Source organism: Rhinopithecus bieti, unplaced genomic scaffold, assembly GCF_001698545.2.
Source record: "Rhinopithecus bieti isolate Rb0 unplaced genomic scaffold, ASM169854v2 scaffold_72161, whole genome shotgun sequence".
NCBI classification, from domain to species: domain Eukaryota; kingdom Metazoa; phylum Chordata; class Mammalia; order Primates; family Cercopithecidae; genus Rhinopithecus; species Rhinopithecus bieti.
This window is the reverse complement of record NW_016828382.1, coordinates 1,076,566-1,082,725: the sequence shown is the minus strand read 5'-3', so window position 1 is coordinate 1,082,725 and position 6,160 is coordinate 1,076,566. Positions and strand designations below refer to the sequence as shown.

The 6,160-nt window shown below is 42.4% G+C and overlaps 1 pseudogene; it reads left to right on the top strand.

Annotated features, from left to right (window-relative positions):
• Positions 1 to 5,047: 5,047 nt before the first annotated feature.
• LOC108523730 (protein FAM133B pseudogene) lies at positions 5,048 to 5,960 on the top strand (annotated as a pseudogene).
• Positions 5,961 to 6,160: the final 200 nt, after the last annotated feature.

Sequence of the window (6,160 nt, the reverse complement as noted above, 5' to 3'; positions counted from 1 at the left end):
ACAGTAATATTCTCCTATATGTTTGCCTTTATGTTACGCGAATTCTCCTGCCCTTGTTCACAATACAGTAGTCCCACCTTATCTGCGGTTTCACTTTCCACAACTTCGGTTATCCATGATCAACCATGCTATGAACGTATTACATGGAAAATTCAGGAAATAAACAATCCAAGCTGAGAGCTGTGACTGCCTACAGGGTTTCCAGATGGCTTACTCTTTGGGTTGGGGGACTGGGTCTGGGATGGGTACTTTCCTCATCAGCGAGATACAGGAAGAGTGCCCAGACAGGATCAAGAGCACGTTCAGTGTGGTGCCCTCGCCCAACGTTTTAAACTGCATGCCATTCTGAGTAGCGGAATGAAATCTCAAGCTGTCCTGCTCCAGCCCACCCTGGATGTGACTCCTCCCTTTGTCCAGCATCTCTCTGCTGTGTACACTACCCACCCATTAGTCACTTAGCAACCATCTCTGTTATCAGACCGACTGTTACAGTATCACAGTGCTTCCTCAAATAACCCTTATTTCACTTAATAATGGCCTCATAATGCAAGAGTAGTGATGCTGGCAATTCGATATGCCAAAGAAAAGCTGTAAATTACTTCCTTTAAGTTGAAACTAAAAGTTATCATATGCTGTGGTTGTTAAGATCTATGGTTAGAGACCAGGCACAGTGGCTCACGCCTGTAATCCCAGCACTTTGGGAGGCCAAGATGGGCGGATCACGAGGTCAGGAGATCGAGACCATCCTGGCTAACACGGTGAAACCCCGTCTCTACTAAAATACAAAAAAGTAGCCAGGTGTGGTGGCGGGCGCCTGTAGTCCCAGCTACTCGGGAGGCTGAGGCAGGAGAATGGCGTGAACCCGGGAGGTGGAGCTTACAGTGAGCCAAGATCAAGCCACTGTACTCCAGCCTGGGTGACAGAGCAAGACTCTGTCTCAAAAAAAAAAAAAAAAAAAAAAAAGATTTATGGTTAGAATGAATCTTCTATCTGTTAAATTGAGAAGGAAAAAGAAACTCATGCATAGTATGTATGTGGTTCAGTACAATCCACAGTTTCAGGCACACACTGAGAATCTTGGAACGTATTTCCCATGGATAATAAGGGACTACTATATCATCCAAAAAGGTCTGGACCACCTGGACATCCCATAGAATATCACACTCATCCACTACATCATGACGTCGTATGCTTTGGACAGGTCATGCAGGAGGTACCTAGTATACTGGTGGCCTTGGTAAGACATTCTGTGTTGTTTTTACTTATAACATTTATGATATCAATGTGTAGGGTCTTTCCCTTAACCAAACAATTCTGCAACTCTCCAATCCTCTGACACCGATTGAGTGTCCTATGATTCAATTCAATTCTGGCACTAACTATCTGGGATTAGAGTTGGGCTCCACAGATTTAAGGACTCAGTCCCACAAGGCTGCTCTTACTTTAGACTCCAGTTGTAAGTATTGGGTCTCCAGTGAACACATACTTCTGTCTGACGTGGCTACAAAATGGGGCTCCCACAATCCCCACCTCAGGTCTGATAATTTGCTACAAGGCCTCAGAGAACTTAGGAAACCAGTTTACTTACTGCTTTACTATAAAGGATACAATTTAGCAACAGCCAAATGGAAGAGATGCAAAGGGCAATGTAGGAGAGAAGGAATGTAGAGCTTCCATGCCCTCTCTGGGAGAACCACTATCCCAGCACCTTGATGTGTTCATCAACCCAGAAGCTCTCTGAATCCCATCATTTAGGGGTTATTATGGAGGTTCAATTATGTAGGCATGCTTGATTAAACCATTGGTCATTGGTGATTAAACTCCATCTCTAGTGTCTTTCTCCTCCCTGGAAGTTCAGAGGTGAAGCTGAAAATTTCAACCTACTAACTACAATGGTTGACTCCTTTGGCAACTAGCTCCCCTCCTGAAGCTATTCAGGAGCCTACCAAGAGTCACTTTGCTAGCATAAACTCAGGTATGTTTGAAAGATATTTGTTACAAATACCAAAAGATGATTCTATTATCCCTATCACTCAGGAAATTCCAAGAATTTTAGAAGATCTGTGTCAGAAACCAGGGACAAGGGTCAAATCTATATATTTTATTATCACCAACATATGTTCCATGAGATGGGAGATAAAATCTGTGAAGATTCATGACTAGCTACTTCAGTGAAGTTTTGGGGAGTCCAGTAGTTGAGTGGTGTGTTGGGTTAGCTCTTCCAAACTAAAGACAAATTGCTGTATCTTGCATCTCCATCTCCTACCACAAAGAAGGAAAGGACACCACTTGTCAGCTTCCTTGAGCTCTGGTGGTAATACATTTCATGCATGGTAATATTTCTACAGCCCACATATCAGGTGACATGGGAAGCTTCCAGCTTTAAGTAGGGCCTTGAGCAGGAAAAGGTATCAAAGCAGGACCAGGCCACCATGCAATCAGCCCTGTCACTTAGTCTATATGATTTAACAGAGCCCATGGTAAGAGGTGCCATGTGGTGGGAAAAGATGTAGTAAAGAGTGTTTGGCAAGCTCAAGTGAAAGAATCACAACTCAGATCCCTGAGATTGTGGAGCAAAACCATGCCATCAACAGCAAAGTATGTGCCCTTAAAAAACAGCTCTTATTTTTGGTGTGTTTGGGTCCTAGAAGTGATGGAACAATTGACCATGAGAGACCAAGTGACCATCTGGAAATGCTTATGAACTGAATTCTGTAGGATCCACTAAACCATAAAACCACATGATGCTTACTCATGCTTTCCAGTCCTGCTTGTAGCAGTCCATTGTAAGAGAGTGCTGATATATGTGGGATTAAACCTGAACAGGGCTGGAAGGCATGAGTAAGTTTCATGACTAGGGAACCAAGACCCCATATCACCAAGCACAGCTGTACCAATCAGTGCCCCCAACCCTTGCACTTATGAACATATTTGGGCAGGAATGAGGGAGGGTGGGCCAGAGGGGTCCTGTATGACCAGATGAAAGAAAGAAAGAAGCCAAAGCTTGGTTTATGGATGGATTGGCTCAGTATGTGGATGAATACCAAAAAATAGAAAGTGACTTCATTACAACCACATTCAGGGAAAGAGAGTAAAGAAGAAATCTTCCCACTGGTAGACCTATGAGCAGTATAACTGGTCATCCACTATGGATCGAAGGAGAAATGACCCAAGGCAAAAATATATATAAATTCCTAGGAAATGGCCAATGGCCTAGTTGTGCAAGCGGGGAACTGGAAGGAAAATGACTGGAAGATCAGAGACAAGGAGTCTAAGGAAAAGGCATGTAGGTAGACAAATGGGTAAATGTATAAAGTGTCAAGACTTGTGTCTTACATGTGGATACCCACCAGAAAGTATCTACCATGGAAAAAGCCCTGAACAACCAAGTAAAATGAAATGACTCAGCCTCTTGACACTAGCTAGTCTCTGTTATTGGTTACCCAGAGCAGGCATGATGGACACATGAACAGGGTGGACATGGTGGCGGAAATGGAGGCTATGTGTGAGCCTGACAGCATGAACCTCACTTACCAATGCCTGTCTACCTACTATTACCTCTGAACATCCAACAGAGATAAACATTGAATCTTCAATATGGCATATTCCTTGAGGGAGTCAACCAGCCACTTAGTGGCAAGTTGACCACATGGAACCCTTCCATCCTGGAAAGACCAGACAGCCATTCATCCTCACAGGGACAGGTACCTGTCCTAGGCATATGTTTTCCTTTCCGGCCTGCACAGCCTTAGCCGGCAACTTTACCAAGGACTTGTGGAGTACCTCATCCACAGACCTGGAAACCCACACAGCAAAGCATCCAACCAGGAGACCTACTTCACAGTGAAGGCAGTGTGAAAGTGGGCCCGTGACCCTGGGAAAGACAGATCAAATCACATACTGCACCATCCCGAGGTGGCCAGCTTCATAGAATGCTGGAAGAGCCTAGTCCAGCTACGTAACAAAAGTTCTTTGTCATTTTTATCATTCAAATGGCATATTTCACCATGGGGATGCAAGAAGCAGAAAATCCTGATGTGCAGAGAGAAATAAATGAAGTAATTACATAGAGGGAAGCAGATGCAACAGACTGAGAGAGACCGAGTACCCACAGATCTCAGATGTCCAGGTAGCCACAGCCCACAAGACACCTCCGTTTTCTTTTTCTTTCTTTCTTTTTTTCTTTAAGTTCTGGGATACATGTGCAGAATGTGCAGGTTTCTTACGTAGGCATAATGTGCCATGGTGGTTTGCTGTACCCATCAACCCGTCATCTAGGTTTTAAGCCCCACATGCATTAGGTTGTTGTCCTAATGCTCTCCCTCCCCTTGCCCCCCACCCCCAAAAGGCCCCAGACACCTCTGTTTTCTAACAATTAATCTACCCCTCTCTTTCATAAGCAAGCTTGATTTGGTTCCTATTATCTGCAACTAAAAGATCTTATCGAATACAATAAATTTCAAAGAGGCAAACTTCTGCCTTCACCTGATGAACTTTCCAATAAATAATACAGTTGTCCCAAAATGGAAAATGCTTCTCTTATCATTTTGAGGTTTAGACAGGCCTTCATCACTGTGTAGAAGAAAAACTGTCTATTATAAATAGTTGAACTACATAAACTGAAGGTCTCTTGCCAGTTTGAGATCCTCTGACAAATATCAGGAAAGGCATGATATGGAAAATAGAATAGTTTCACTCTTTTGGGAAATAAAAAATAATGTGTCTCCAAGTGCTCAAAAACATTCCAAGAGAGGATGTGTGCAAATGTATTACATCGCAGGGGGGAAAACTGACAGATTCTAGATTTAGCATTTTTTAGAAAACTGGAACCAAAGTTGACAATGATTTCTCTTTTATTAAATTAGCACACACAAAAAGCCTAGAAGCTCAGTATTTGGGATGCATAAAATATAAAAATAAAATAATAAATGAAGTGGCTTTTAAATGTATGTTTTTATTTACTGGTTGAAATGAAAATTGAAAAAGATCGCACAAAATTGTTTAGCAAAATGCTCTAGTATGCTTTCTCTTGATATTACTGCCAACAATGCCCTCTAGTGGTAAACCAAGTAGGCACTGAATAATGTGGGAAACAATGCAACAAGCCTGCTAACCACATTGGTAACATTTTCATGAAAATCTGAACTTTTAGTGCAGAAGGACCTGCGGCAGGCCCACTTCAGCTGCCTCCCCAGCCAGGTTTCCCTTGGTGGGTGACTCTGTCCCTTGATGAGTGACTGTGCACTCACTCAGGCACCAAGGGGAAGCAAGACCATCGGGTAGCCTACGTGAATCCAACAGCAATGGCCAGATCAAGTGGTCCAATCCAGTCTTAAGGGCCAATAATCCAGGATTATCTCAGTCATCCAAGGCCTATTTGGGAAGAAGTGCAAGAGCAACTAAAAAAGTCAAGGCTTTGGGTGAATTTGAAGAAAAAACTAGAAAAACACAGGAAGAAATTAAGTGGAAGTGAGAGCTTATCCAAAAAAAGAGAAAGAAAAGAAAAAGAAGAAGAAATCTGGTAGGTATTCATCGTCTTCATCATGCTCTGATTCTTCCAGCAGTTCTTCTGATTCTGAGGAGGAGGATAAGAAACAAGGAAAAGGGAGAAAGAAAAAGAACCATTCACATAAATCTTCTGAAAGCTCCATGTCAGAAACTGAATCAGACAGTAAGGATAGAAAGACAAAAGGATAAAAGACTTCTTTTAAAGAAAAGAAGGACCCAACTGAGAAAGAAAAACTCTATGAAAGGACTCAGCAAAAAGAAACCCATATTCTGAAGATAAATCTTTATCACATGAGTCCTTGTCAGGATCAGAGTATATTGAGGAGATAAGAGCAAAAACGAAGAAAAGTAGTGAAGAATAAGAAAAAACAACACAAAAAAGGAAAAAGGAGCATGAGAAACACAGTAAGAAGAGAAAGATGGCTGCTAGTTCAAGTCCTGACTCATCATAACGTTAAGAAAATTCAGGATTCCCTTATAGAAAAAGTACAACATCTAAGGAAATTTCAACTGTGAAAATTACAACATATTTACTATAATGCATGAATTTTCTTGTTTTAGAAGTATCCTTTGACTGGCCAGGGGCGCAGTGGCTCACGCCTGTAATCCCAGCACTTTGGGAGGCCAAGGCGGGTGGATCACCTGAGGTCAG